Below are 15,559 nucleotides of genomic sequence, written 5' to 3'. Positions count from 1 at the left end.
ATTAACACACCCCGACAAATAATAATTAAAAAACCCTTTTAGGCGAGGTTGTTCACTTGGTAAGACATGATATAGGCTACTTAGAAAAGTTGTACGATGTACATCAGCAACACATTCCCGACTTTTTGAAGTAATGAGTGTCACCTCACCACAGTTATGTGGCCAGCTTGAAAAGAGCAGATATTAATGAAAAAATATGAAATAGTATTTGAAATAGCAATAGGCTATTTGTTTGTTTTATTGGAGAAAACGATTTCTTCATTACCATAGGCCTACCATACTCCATGTCTGTCTATGATTTAGGAGTGACCACACCATTGAAGCTTACCTCTTTATCCAGGAGAGGTTCCAGATTGGCCTGTCTTAATTCAAAGGCCATCAGAAAACAGAGAAAATTTTTCCTACCATCATAACCAGTGTTTGTGCATACATAATCAGGGCCGCTGACAGCTTTGGCTTTGCCCAGGACAAAGTCATCTGAAAGGGCCCCCCACTCAATACATAGACTACATACAATGTAATGAGGACCCATTCCTGGACCCCTCGTCTCACTGGGCCCAGGTCAACGGACCCCTTTGTCCCCCTGTCAGCTTCCCTGCATGTAGGCCACATACATTGCTGAAAGAAGTGAACGAGACAGGAATGAAATGTGAATTTATTTCTGTTTACTTTTACACTATGAAGTGTGAACGGTCAACAAGAGGGTTAACACAAAGTTTGAAATTGTGTTTGACCAGTCTCCAATGTGCATTTAACTAATAACTAAAAATAAGGCATTGGCATTAAATACAGACTGATACATACTATAAATACAGACACCCAAACAGTGTGCAATAATAAGATTAACATACTGATGGACAATAAATACACAAACACAGTGGACACACACACACGGCAGGAGGAGTTCATACAGGTGGTGTGAAGATGCTGTATACAAGGTGCAATGAGTAAAGTGTAAGTGGCATGGTCAGGCGCGGAGTGGCCATCGGGAGATCGGGGACTTGTCCCGGTGGGCCGCGGCCGCGAAATATTTTACAACGGCCGTATTATGTTCTCAGCCGGCCCCAAAGTGTTCGACCACATTACATTTTTAGCTGACATAGCGTCGAAACGAATGCGGACTAGCTACAAATCAATTCTGCATCAGACAATGGTTGACTCAACAGTATATATACCGTTTACCCGACCGCAATACCTCAGTGACGGTGTCAAACAGTAAATTGGCCACACCCCTTCTCTACTGATAATGTTCATACACCGTAGATCGCGGAAGTTTACTAGATCTTAGTAACATAGTTTCGTTTTCAGTATTTCAAGAACCTGTGATATTTAGATTGGTTACCAAGGAACGGAAATATTAGTCAGTTGTGATTTATTTTCCGATTTCCACATGACTGTTACAGTTTACAGTCTGCCACTCCAGATTCTCTTGTTCTGTGGTTATTGACTTGGGTTACGAACATACTCCACCAAGTGGTAAGGAAGTGAACTGCAGCTAAGCAGGAAAACACGTTGTACATGTTTTGATGGCATTGGTTTGTTAGAACTAGAGGTATATCTCATTACAGTCGAAATAATGGTATATCAAACATACATTTATATATGGCACATTTAGGATGTAGCCTATGTAATGTCTGAAGAAATGGAACAAAATAATTACCACACAAGAAGATTCTGATGTGAGCAGTGCTGGGTGTGTAGCCTAAACTGTGGATTAAAATGTAATTGCAAGAAACAAAGACATTTGCTGCGACGAAGACAGCGTTTTAAGGTAGGCCTACACCGTTTGGTTATACATTTTGTTGACTTATGGTTGTGCTTTGAAGTAGCTAGGTTTGGCTTATTTGCTGCATGGTGGGTTTGCACAATGTAGACAGACTTTTTGTAAACTATACTACTATACTATATTTTGTAAGCCTACTCTTCTAAAAATCCCCACACTCAAAACTTTGTGCCCATGCTCATCCGTCTTCCTTAAACGATATTTCAATTTCAAACTGTCAAAATGACAGTGGAGTGCACATTTGCATGGAACAGTAGCGTGATGTAGCCTAACCTAGTAGGCCTATGAATGCTTTGGACTGTGGTGATGGCTCCAGTGGTGTAGTCTACTTTTTGAAGTGGGTATACTGTATATTTGAGCATTTTTTTATGTGTACTGTATACATTTGTGCTATTGTAAATAATGGATCAATCCATTTTAAGTGGGTATACTGCAATCCCTGACATTTTGAAATGGGTGCGTATACCTGCGTTTTACATAGCCTAGACTACACCACTGGCTGTGCATTTCATCAAGGTGTAGGCTAAATTCTCCAATTCAGGTTGATATTTTGACTACACTAATGTTCACATGTAGTACGACTGCAGATTTCGTGGCTTTTGTCTTTTTGGTTAGGAAACCATGTTGTTCGTTTTTTTTTGTTTGTTTGGTTTTTTGTTTTTTTTTAAAGAGGGCCGCCAAGGGGAAAATTCTCCCGGTGGGAAAAGGTGGGCCACTCCGCCCCTGGGCATGGTGAAAGAAGTGTTCATGGAATATTCTCCCGTGTCCTTGGTTATTCATGTGGTTTTCTTCAGTGCGTTGAGGAGTCTGATGGCTTGTGGAAAGAAGTCGTTTCCCAGTGTGCTTTTGCAGCACCGCATGCTGGGCTAGCGCTTCCCTGATGGTAGTAGGGAGAACAGGTAGGGGTGATCTTATGAGCTTTTCTGCTGTCCTCACCACTCTCTGTACTGCCTTCTAGTCTTCAGCTTGACGGCTGCCATGCCAGACAGAGAGGCTGCTGGTCAGGATGCTCTCAATGACACCCCTGTAGAAGGTGGTGAGTGCCGTTGTGGGGAGGTCGGCTCTTCTCTCATCCTTCACAGGAAGTGGAGTAGTGTCTGTGCCTTTTTGAGATGGTAGAGCCATGTGGTGCAGTTGGCAGAGGAGGAGCGGCACAGTGGTTGGTGCTAGGTTGATCAGGTTCAGATCCGAAGTTGCTGGTGTCATCAGCGCTCCCTCTGAAAACTGGCTCTGTGCCTGTCAAAAAAAGGCATGTTAATGTTATGAATGACAATTAAGACAAAAACAACCACCCCCTATCTACCTACAGAAGGACATGACATGAGCACGTGCATATGCTTATGCACATGCCCCCCCACACACTGCTACTGTCTTAAAGTTTGGTGCACGTGCATGCATGCACGCCTTTTCTCCCCCCTTTGCCTCAAGTCAAGTGTGCATTTTAGAGGTTGTCCTCACCTGCACATGTGTGAAGAGCAGGAAGATTGGAGGTTGAGGATGAAGAGGCAGGGCAGGAGGTTCTCCTTGTGAGCGGCCCTGGTCCTGATGCTGATTGCCCATCACCATGCTGTGGCTCATCAAACCCATTACCGGCATATCAATGCTGAACAGGAACGACTGCTTCCATCTGCACGCATGCACACAAACACACACACACACACACACACACACACAAAAAAGATACATAGAATACACTACATAAAAATCACACCCATCATTTTAATGCAGAACACCAGGCTGAAGAGATACACAGCTTCTGGCCTGTGCAGGGATCACTACAGTGCCAGTGTTTTGTATTATCCTCTATCCACATTTTTTTCAATAAATAAACACAGCACAGAAAGGAATTACTGTATGAAATACTTATTGGTCTAGTGCAGAACAAAACAGATTCAGTGTTTTACTCACCACTGTGTGCAAGTTTCTGTGTTCAGCTCAGGTGGAAGCCTCCATCACAACATGTTGGTACTGACATTAACCATCCTTCAGAAAACTGCCTCTGCCTGTCAGAAATAGCAAAATAATGTTAACACAACAAGGTAGTATCTTAAAAATATCCTTAACCAAAGACAGACAGACACACACTGCCACTGTCTTGGTTCTAGGACACACACACACCCTTTAAGGGTCACATCACATGTAATGGCCGGGTTCTCACTCACTCACTCACTCCTTTTCTCCTACTTTTGCCTCAGACAATGCAGTGAGTTTTTAAAAATTGGCCTTACCTGCACATGTGTGAAGGACAGGAAGGGAGGTTGAGGATGGAGCTGCCAGTCAGGAGGTCCAGAGCTGTCCTGGTCCATCACCATCATGTGGATCATCAACCCCAACCCCAACTTCTTATATCTGCGTGAACACATTCACGAACACGAACACACACACACACACACACACACACACACACACACAATAGGCGAGATACAGGTTATATGGCACATTAGGAGGCATGGGTATTGTTGCACTCTAGATGTTTAGAAATAAGTAGGTGCGTGGACCCAAAAAGTAGAGTTCAATGTGGGAGTACACTAAATAAGACACTGAGGTCAAGTCACTGCTCTCTGATGGCAGCAACCTGAAACATCTGCTCTACTCTGCTCTGAGAAAAATAAAACAAAAAATCTGCTTGTGCTTGACCTTATGTCTTATTTAGTGTGTGAACCTGCTCCCACATTGAACTATATGGCACATTTAAAATCAGACCCAATGACAAGTCAAGTCAATGCAACGGACATGAACCGACCATTACATTAAAATAACAGACTAAACAGTCTTTGGATGATTGAAGAGGCAGGAGAGATGACGAGGGGCCTCGATCCAGTAGCATTTATTTACTTCCCAATCTGCTCGTTAGCACCTGTTAACTTCATAACGATCGCGGACATTAATGGCGCTAATGTACATACTTTGAGCGAAAATTACAACGAAAATATCAACACAAACGTAACAGAATATCTTCCCATCAAAGATCAATAAAATAACAGAGAAATTAAAGTACAGAAACATCATTAAATAGTTTGTGACACGGAGGAAAAAAACACAGCTTACCCCTTGCCAATCTTCCCGAAGTGAGGAAGAGTTCCGGGTGCCACACCAATTAACGCCCCATCAGAAACAATAGGTAACGATAAACCCATCCCAAGTGGTATCTACATTAGCCCATATATTTTGAGACGTTCACTAAGAGAAAATATAAAGGTTTATTTTAGCACTACTACATCAAGTCGGTTTTATTTACAATTTCTTTACATGCACTGGTCAAGAATTGAAATTACGTTTAACACCAGGTTGAACAAATATGACACCTCCGACTTCTGTTCGCACTCCGACTAAGTCAACTCGTAAAGTAACCGTTATGTATATTCATGCATTTTATTCGAAATCTTACCGACAGTTGAGTGATCGCTGCAGCGAAATCCATCCAGCGAAATCCATCCAGTCGTTTTAATAAGTCCCGCGCGGCGCTTGTGTTGTCATTCGGCAGCATGTCACTGACTTCAGAAACTTGAACAGCCAAAGGGGCGTTACTGTGAGGGCGGTCTAGTAAGGAGGAATGGGCGTAGCGGTATTAGCTGGACAAGACGCAGCTGGACCATATTGCCCAATTCTCCTTGTGGCTGGAACAACTGACCCTGTGCCCCTCCTTGTCAGTTCCCCTGACTGTGGGAGCCACATGGGTGCCGCTAGGGGGGGAAAGATGTTACAGATTCTAAGGGCCCAGCACTGACAGGGACCCTTGAGGGGGCCCGAACTTCAAATCTTTCATGGGGCCGAACATTTCTGGAGGAGCCCCTGGGGAGCCATACCTGCTTCTACTGGGATATCCAGGAGGTGCACAACTAGCACACAGCTCCCATCTCATCAACTCCAAACGCAGGGGCAAATGGCCATCCTATCTCTAATGGGCCAGAACGAGGCGAATGAGACTCGTCATGCTACTCGATTAATTATGCTTACAGTCGTGGCAGAGGAGGAAAACGTTCACTGCTCTCTATCTGGCCAGACTGGGGTTGGCACTGTAACATGGTATAATGCAGTGGCAAGGTGACTGCTTTGGCCTGTGTGTGTTCAGAAGCCTAATGTGGCCGTCAAAGATAAGTAAATGAATTGTAATAGTGCATAAACTGTGTTAAAATGTAAAAAACCCTGCTAGATTGTAAAACAGGCGTGTAGTTAAGTGCAGTATAATACGAAGTGATGTGTGGCCTATATGGTTCGCCCATGCTCCACTAGAGCTTGCAAATAGATTTAACAAACTGGGAAATGATGGATTGGTGTATTGGTGTATCCTGTGTATCGGTGGCCAACACGGAGTAAAATGGCTGAGGCCCTGGAGCTGTATAATTCAGTCCCTTAAATTTACTGTATGTTTATGTAAGACTTCACTGGTGACATGTATCTAATACAAAATATATTTTCTTAACATACTTCACTTAATATTGTTATTGTGAAATATTTTATCAAAGGGTTTCATGTAAGGCATATAACAGTTATATTCATGTTTATAACACAGTAATAGAGTAGTAATAACGCAGGATCCTCTTGATTTCTTTTACAGCTCTTGTGTACTGATTGAGTATAGGAATACATCCAAAGCTAGAAATGAAAGCCGTCATTTTTACTTTCATTTTGTCCAAATTGCATCATTATGCATCATGGCATTTAATTGGATATTTTCAGAGCAGGTGTGTCATTAAACAGCCAAGAATGGCAGGCTGAAAGGAGCCGTCATTGTCAACGTAACTAATTACTGCCTGGATGGGGTTGGTTGTTTCGAGTAGGACAAGAACAGGGGGGATAAAGGGGTCAGCTGTCATGGGCCCAGGGAAATGGGGCCCCAGATTGTGTTCCTCATCACATTGTACCATATCTATTAAGAGTGGGGGGCTCTCAGATTTGTCATGGGTCTGGAAAAATGCTGTCGTTGTTTGTGTTGGTGCTGAGTTGTTTTAATTTGGAAATGAATCAGCCTATTTATGGTTTACTTTGGTTCCTAAAACATCTTCGGGTGAAGCTTTTCTTCTAAAGATATATATTTTTAGTCATTCACAGGAGTCTTATTTCACATAATTCATAGTTCTTTGTGGGATAACATAGCGAAGGATATATGAAATGAAAACTATACTATTACAGTTTATGCAAACTCACTCACTTTCAACATTTATTCTTGTGTGTGTGTGTGTGTGTGTGTGTGTGTGTGTGTGTGTGTGTGTGTGTGTAAGAGAGAGAGAGAGAGAGAGAGAGAGAGAGAGAGAGAGAGAGAGGGAGAGAGAGAAAGAGATGGAGACAGAGAGAAAGAGAAAGAGAGAGTCCGTTTCTATGATTTTGTGTGTGTGTGTGTGTGTGTGTGTGTGTGTGCGTGTGCGTGTGCGTGTGCGTGCACGTGCGGGTCTGTGCATGCATGCAACTTCGACAAGGAACCAGTAGGCTACAGAATAATAGCTATTCAGTCCCTGGCACAGTAGCACATTTCCTCACTTCTATTCGAAAGCAGACTTCCTTTGCAAAGTTGGTCTGTATGAAACATGCATTTTGTCTGTCTTTGTCGAATGAATATGAATACTGAAGTTTGCACTGTTGTTGTTCAGGGCTTAGTGTTAAACAGGGGCGGAGTGGCCCACCTTTTCCCACCGGGAGAATTTTCCCCTTGGCGGCCCTCTTTAAAAAAAAACAAAAAACCAAACAAACAAAAAAAAACGAACAACATGGTTTCCTAACCAAAAAGACAAAAGCCACGAAATCTGCAGTCGTACTACATGTGAACATTAGTGTAGTCAAAATATCAACCTGAATTGGAGAATTTAGCCTACACCTTGATGAAATGCACAGCCAGTGGTGTAGTCTATGTAAAACGCAGGTATAGGCACCCATTTCAAAATGTCAGGGATTGCAGTCTACCCACTTAAAATGGATTGATCCATTATTTACAATAGCACAAATGTATACAGTACACATACAAAAATGCTCAAATATACAGTATACCCACTTCAAAAAGTAGACTACACCACTGGAGCCATCACCACAGTCCAAAGCATTCATAGGCCTACTAGGTTAGGCTACATCACGCTACTGTTCCATGCAAATGTGCACTCCACTGTCATTTTGACAGTTTGAAATTGAAATATCGTTTAAGGAAGACGGATGAGCATGGGCACAAAGTTTTGAGTGTGGGGATTTTTAGAAGAGTAGGCTTACAAAATATAGTATAGTAGTATAGTTTACAAAAAGTCTGTCTACATTGTGCAAACCCACCATGCAGCAAATAAGCCAAACCTAGCTACTTCAAAGCACAACCATAAGTCAACAAAATGTATAACCAAACGGTGTAGGCCTACCTTAAAACGCTGTCTTCGTCGCAGCAAATGTCTTTGTTTCTTGCAATTACATTTTAATCCACAGTTTAGGCTACACACCCAGCACTGCTCACATCAGAATCTTCTTGTGTGGTAATTATTTTGTTCCATTTCTTCAGACATTACATAGGCTACATCCTAAATGTGCCATATATAAATGTATGTTTGATATACCATTATTTCGACTGTAATGAGATATACCTCTAGTTCTAACAAACCAATGCCATCAAAACATGTACAACGTGTTTTCCTGCTTAGCTGCAGTTCACTTCCTTACCACTTGGTGGAGTATGTTCGTAACCCAAGTCAATAACCACAGAACAAGAGAATCTGGAGTGGCAGACTGTAAACTGTAACAGTCATGTGGAAATCGGAAAATAAATCACAACTGACTAATATTTCCGTTCCTTGGTAACCAATCTAAATATCACAGGTTCTTGAAATACTGAAAACGAAACTATGTTACTAAGATCTAGTAAACTTCCGCGATCTACGGTGTATGAACATTATCAGTAGAGAAGGGGTGTGGCCAATTTACTGTTTGACACCGTCACTGAGGTATTGCGGTCGGGTAAACGGTATATATACTGTTGAGTCAACCACCGAGTGATAAAAACTTGATTTGTAGCTAGTTCGCATTAGTTTCGACGCTACGTCAGCTGAGAATATAGTGCGGCTGAACACTTTGGGGCCGGCTGAGAACATAATATGGCCGTTGTAAAATATTTCGCGGCCGCGGCCCACCGGGACAAGTCCCCGATCTCCCGATGGCCACTCCGCGCCTGGTGTTAAATCCCGCCTGGCTGTTCAATACACAGTGTGCCCCATCGTCTGTTCTGTGGCAATCGTGTGTGACAAATCTGCAGTTTCAGTGCAGTGCTTCTAGATGACTGTTGACTACAGCTGCAGCAACACAGCCATTGGGGAGAGAGAAAAATCATACTCACAGCAAAGCTCAGAAGACCTCCAAACATTTTATTATACTGCTAAGGAGACCTCTGAGCTTGAAGGGAAGTTCTTTACTCTCTCCCCCTCACCCCCTTTCACTTTTAACGGACCGTTCTCAGGAAATATATCCATTGAGCCATTGCGCACAACATGTTCAGTAAATGGAGAAAGAATTATTTTCAAGGCCCTTGGGTTGTTTGAAAGGATGCCACACTCAAAGGCTTTGAGAGAAAAAAAAATGCAGAAATGGATAGCAAAAGAGCAAGAGACGGAGATAAAAAAGAGAGTGAGAGAAAGAAATATAGAAAAAAGTCTTAATGTGTGGCATGATAATTTCAAGAAGAAACAGCCATTTGCAATAGTGTTAAGACAAATGTAGGAATAAAAAAAATAATATTCTGTATGAAATCTTTTAAATGAAGCGTACATTTACATTATTCTCACATCTGCATTTATTTCCACAGCTTCTCTTGTCCAAAGAGACTGATGCTGCAAGTAAGATACATTGACTTTATCTGTCTGCGCTCACTGAAAGTCAGACCCATGGCTCTTGCAGACAGTTAATGTAGTAAATTCTGGAAAAAGCCAATCTTCCTTATCTCTTAAGGGTGTACCATGGTCTAACTATAATGTTAGAACGACAGAGATTCTGAATAATGCTCAGCCATAATGGATATAACATTGTTCTAGACTGACTCATTTTTATGTTCAAAAACATTCCTGAATATAATTGATTTAATTAACCTAATCTCAAATACATAATGATTTATTGTCCAGTACGATACAGAAATACACTATTCACATCAATTTTACTGTGTTGAGCACGAGTCCTCCTGACCTGGTGCTGCCCGACCGTTATCCAATTCAGGTGAAGAGAGAGAGCTATTTTTGAAAACGCCACGCACAGTGACCTGAACTGGAGTTGGCGTTGTCTTCATGGCTGAGGGGGCAGTGGTGATGGGATGGTGGTGGGGTAGTGTAGTGTAGTGTAGTGTAGTTTAGTGGTGGTGGTGGTGGTGGTGGTATCTGTAGAGGCCTTTTTACATTTTTCATGGGCCCATTTGAATTGCACATCGCTGCTGTCATGTCCACTCACCGGCATCCAGAGTCACCACCATGCACCGTGCCGGTGTTCTGTCGATATGTGCAGCTTCGTCGAGGCGGGCTGCCAGTAGGCTCAAATTGTTCAAGTTTCCTTTGTTTCAGACATGTTAAAGGTTTTATCTTTTAACTGACACGTTTCGACGGTGAAACTTCCTTCTTCATCACAAAGACAAAGACAAAGTAAAGTTGAACATTTGATATAACTCTAAGACATAATGAACTTCATGCATCTACCAGAAAGCTGCTGATAGCTACTACACTTCACATAGCTGACGCTTTCATTTATTCAAAGTGACTTACAACTATTATTTTTCAAGGTATTGGTTACAGTCCCTGGAGCAATGTGGGGTTAGGTGCCTTGCTCAAGGGCACTTCAGCCATGAATGGAGAGGTCAGGGGGGATTCGAACCAGCAACCCCTAGATTGAAAGACCAACTCTCTAACCACTAGGCCACGGCTGCCACAGGGCCTGCGACAAAGTCATCTGAAGGACCTGTACTGCCAGTAGGCTACATACAATGCAAAGACCAGCCGATTCTGCACCCTCTGCACCCCCTTGCGCTGCTTTGTCGAGATTAGCTAATAGGCTTCCCCTTAGCGCAGAGCCTATGTTATAACAATACTGTCACCAAACGTGTTATGGCTATGTCTTAATCTGTTATTTAAGGCTCTCGGTACTGTCATAGCAATGTTGTTATGATGTAATTGAGTATTTTCAGTAAATAGTGAATAGGCCTGCCGGCGACCCCACCTGCACTAAGAGCCTACTATAGCCCAAACTCAAGCTCAAGCCCTAGCCATAAGCCCTAGGGTCGCAAAAGTAGTGCATTGCAATGGCGTGGTAGCTCAGCTCGACGGGTTGCTCATAACGATTGTACACCACCATGCGGTCCTCAGCCGAGAGCTCAACGGATGCTGCATGGCGGGTGCGGCTCAGTTACGGCGAAAATCTGGGGCAGTGACTGGGGATTTTGCAGTCACAGCGTGGATGCCACTCACGTTGGCTACTGTATGAGTTGCCATGAATAAGTCATGAATAAGTCTCAGCTGGGTTTACCTGATCATTTATTAACTGCCATAACAGTTACTTTTTAATGGATGTCGCTTTCTGCAGTGAACTGGGGGGGAAAGTAGGCCCGTGGTGGTGGCAGCGTCCCTTGGATTCTTTTTTCCACCTGCCTTTCTATTTCTTCATTTCTAGCTCATATAAGTCAGGAGAGAATATTCACAACATTGCAAATAGTAAAATTACCTTAACTGTACGTTGAGTCAAAAGTCAGAGTAAAATTCTGCAGGTGGCCAGTGTTATTTTAATTCTACACCTCTTAACATACCCTTAATAAACACAACATTGAGCAGAATTAACTCTGAAATGTTACTCTGACCAAAGAGTAAAATTAACACTATTTGTGAGTGGGACCAAATGTTTTATGAAGGGAGTTAATTTCAACTCTTCAAGACTTCAAGAGATATCAACGCTGGTATTGTTACTGCGTAAATGTCTGATGGTGGGTGGCTGTAGCCAGTGGTCAATTTGTGAAATGAAAGCAGAGGGGATGGTCAGAGATGGATTCTGATTATTGGGGGTTCAGGGGTTTCTCCCAACATCGACATTTTGAAAATGTATTTGTTAAAAGTACAAATTTCACACAATATGTGAAGAAGGGATGCCTGTTTTAGAGGGGGATGATTTTAGACCATTGTCATTGTAGGGGGGATGGCATCACCCCAATCCCCCTACAACTCGAGCCCTGACTGTGGCAAAGCGTTTACAATGCAAGGCAGGTAGGGTAGAGAGGTCTGGGATTTCCAAGATGGTCCGTGGGAATTATTCACTGAAATTCATTTTATGGTGTTGAAGTGGCTGTGTCATCTTGCATTAGCTTGTCTGAGATCGACGAACAGTATAGCCTGACTGGCCTAATGTGTCTCTGATTGGCAAGCCCTCCTCTGAACACGAGCGTCTCCATTTATTCAATTCAGCTCTCCTGTCTCCTCTGATTCAGAAACGAGACGCTGTCAGTAGGCAGGGTTGCCAGATGTGGCTGGTGAATTCCTGCCAAAACAAATGCCCCAAAACCATCGGGAGGAACTGAATCCTGTCTAATTTGAAGTAAATGCTATTTTATTCTATACTCTATGGCGTTAAACTCAACAGAAAAACTTGCCCTTAACGCGTTAAGACACGCCTTTATAAATTTGCTATTACCAGAATGTTAATGACCAAGTCGTAATGCATTACGAAAGGCCCTGTGTTTTGTCATAGTATTGTAGTCCTATGTAGTCAACTTTTCAATGACTATAACAGTGTGCCACTGGAGGTACGGTGTGCATTAAGGGGCAACAGCCAAATTGGGATGAAAACCGCCCAATCTGGCAATGCTAGCTGGAAAATCTGGAATTGATCTGGAAAATCGCACGGACATCATACGTTGTGGTAGTAAAATGTATATACAAAAAATAATAAATGACCTAAGTAACTATTGCGCACAAACACACAAAAATGTCTCCCAATGGGAATGTCCTATCACTCGTGGTTGACCTGTTTACCTAGTCATGAGTGCTGCCGGTAGACTAGAGTGTGCTCTAAGAGCTACATATGAAAGAGGATATTTGTGGTGCTGTCTGTGTGTGGAATACTTACCTTTGAATCCAGAGGAACGACAGTGACAAGGGACCCTGAACAGAGAGACAGTTTCCATTTGCAGCCCACATGGATAATGGAATCCAACTGGCCATGAAGAACCTTTAGAAATGCTGAAAAGCTGGGGTTCTGTAGTGAAGTGCACTAACACACATCGCACCGCTTGTATGACCATGAGGACCCTTGGAAGTTCAAATCCGACCATCCATTTCCTGCCTGCTCTCTATCTTATTCGATAATAAATACCTTATCCAACCCTTCAAAAATAAAGAAAATTGAAAATTGAAAAGAAAAGCTGAATAACTGTGTCTGAGTGTTCAAGCTCGCACAAATGTCCCTTGGTGAATAAATGGTGTTTCATCGACCAAAAACAAGTGCAAGGTTATCTTTCTGCCAAAAGATGAATTTAAGGCTGTGCTGTTCTTACAATTTCATATCAGTGGTCACAAAACTACAGTACAAGTGGGGAGTGAAAACCTATTTTTTCCTGCTATCACTGTGCAAGGAACTGAAAAAAAGGATTTAGATTCAGATGTGCCTAACATAAAATATTACAGTATACTTAAGGGAAATTTGGTTTGTAGTGTAAATGTGGTTATTCGTTGAACCGTGTCACAGCCACTGTAGGCACCCTTGATCAGTGAGTTTGCTTTGAACTACCTCAGGAGCAGGTCCGCTGACAGCTTAGGCCGGGCCCAGGACAAAGTCATCTGAAAGGCCCCACCTGGTACCCAATACATATAGGGTAATGCAATGGTGACCCAATTCTGGGCACCTCCTCTCCCTGGGCACAGGACAACAGACCCATTTTTCAACCCCCTGCCCACCCACTACCCTCTCGCCTGCCCTGGAGTGCAAAGCTGTCTGTGCCTCTGCATTAAAAATTCACTCGAAGCCATGATGCGGCGGCCATCTCATAATTTGACCTTGGGCAACAAAACCACCAGAGTGGGTATGTACTGTAATATAGTGTTGTATCCCTCTTTTTCTACCTCCGAAGACATACTAGTTTACTATCCTCCTCAGATTTACAATACCAAGTCATACATGTAAAAACTGATATGAATCTTATCTCGTCATAAAATTGCTGCGCCCAGTGTAATCTTATAAATAGCTTTCTGTGTGTGTGTGTGTGTGTGTGTGTGTGTGTGTGTGTGTGTGTGTGTGTGTGTGTGTGTGTGCGTGCATGCGTGCGTGTGTTTGTGTGTGTGGTCACATTATACGTAAGTGCTGTATAGCTAAGTGGGCAGAGCTCTGCTAGTAAGTGAGCGTATCAGCATTTTCAGTGTTCATGAGTATAAGTTATGACTTGCACTGTAATGTAGCCACACACAGCATCCTCACAGGAAAGTCTTCCCTTTTAAGACCTACTTCAGCGTTTTTTTTCTACTGACATGGTCAACGAGGCTTGTTTTATAGTGAGCATGCTTCAAGAAAAGTCTGTATACTGTAGTAGTGTGCTGTAGTCTCACTTGAGATCAGAAGATCAGATACTAAGATCATGTACAGCATACAGTGGTGGGCAAGGCCGGATTGGGATGGCCCGTGGCCCCTAGGCTACAGGTTGCTGTGCCCCCCACCCCAAAGAAAGCAAATTTTGCAAATTAAAGCTGGGCTTACACTGTGCGACTTTTTGCCCGATTTAACCATGATTTGTCACTCGCACGACTTTTTGGGAGTTTCTTGCTCAATCACAGGTTAATCATGAGTCAAGTCAAGTCGGTTTTATTGTCAATTTCTTTACATGCACTGGTCATACAAAGAATTGAAATTACGTTTCTTACTTTTCCATGCAGACATAGACATAGACTTTAGGTGTGGACATAGACAATTAGACATAGACAGTACACATACATTACACCTAGAGTACCTATACAATACCTTACAGACATATAAAGTGCAGACTGGGCAACAGCAGACATACATAGAACATGTATTAAGAAGAGGTATTGTTGTGCATTTCCAGTTATGTCCTATTGTGACGATTCTGACATGGTGATAGTAGCATTGTGAAATAATAATAAATATAAAGTAAGAAATTGTAATGTGCAATATTTACAGCTAGTTGGTAGCTAGTTTTAGTGTGTGTGTGTGTGCATGTGTGTGTGCTTTTGAGTTGGTTCAGTGTGTGTGTGTGTGCGTGCGTGCGTGTTTTTTGAGTCAGTGAGTCTAGCATTGTGTTGTGTACATGGGGTAATGACAAGCAATTTCACCTCATGATCGTGTAATCATAGGATTGCAAGAAAATCAAAACTTTGAAATCCTGGTCACCCCTCGTGAGTAAATCGCACAGTTAAAGCAGTGCTGTGACCCGATTTGACACTACACATACAGGAGGACCACAACTGTTTCACTAGTCCAACCAACTAGAAGTAAAACGGAGCTCGAGGGTAAAAGCAATACTAACATCTACGTACAGTACATCTCCCTGAATATTAAATCAAGCCCTGCCCCATGTGTGGGCCTTTGCAATGGCCCAAAATCTCAATTCCAGCTACTGTAAATACTGAGTACTAAACGTCCATTTGTAAAACACTAAAGTAAAGAACTGAGGGTAAGCCTAAATTTTGACCTCCAAATCTGGAACAGGGCCATCATGGAGAAAACTCAGTCCATGCACCTGCCTATTTCTCTAACCATCTACATCTAGAGTCAAGTCAAGTCGGTTTTATTGTGAATTTCTTAACATACAAAGAATTGAAATTACGTTTCTTACTTTCCCATGCA

At 42.5% G+C, this 15,559-nt stretch overlaps 1 long non-coding RNA gene across 3 annotated transcripts; it reads right to left on the bottom strand.

Annotated features, from left to right (window-relative positions):
- Positions 1 to 2,515: 2,515 nt before the first annotated feature.
- LOC134440623 (uncharacterized) lies at positions 2,516 to 5,369 on the bottom strand. Of its 3 annotated transcripts, none has more exons than XR_010032998.1 (5): positions 5,172 to 5,369; positions 4,012 to 4,132; positions 3,692 to 3,786; positions 3,242 to 3,410; positions 2,516 to 3,019 (listed from the first exon to the last, which is right to left on the bottom strand). It is a non-coding gene; the product is annotated as an uncharacterized LOC134440623 (long non-coding RNA). The 3 variants fall into 3 exon arrangements; XR_010032997.1 differs by lacking the exon at positions 5,172 to 5,369 and adding an exon at positions 4,832 to 4,948; XR_010032996.1 differs by lacking the exon at positions 5,172 to 5,369 and having other exon boundaries at positions 4,012 to 4,948.
- Between the last annotated feature and the right edge of the window lie 10,190 nt (positions 5,370 to 15,559).

This window comes from Engraulis encrasicolus, chromosome 23 (assembly GCF_034702125.1).
Source record: "Engraulis encrasicolus isolate BLACKSEA-1 chromosome 23, IST_EnEncr_1.0, whole genome shotgun sequence".
NCBI classification, from domain to species: domain Eukaryota; kingdom Metazoa; phylum Chordata; class Actinopteri; order Clupeiformes; family Engraulidae; genus Engraulis; species Engraulis encrasicolus.
Note: the sequence above shows the minus strand (reverse complement) of the source record. Positions and strands in the feature narration are given on the sequence as shown.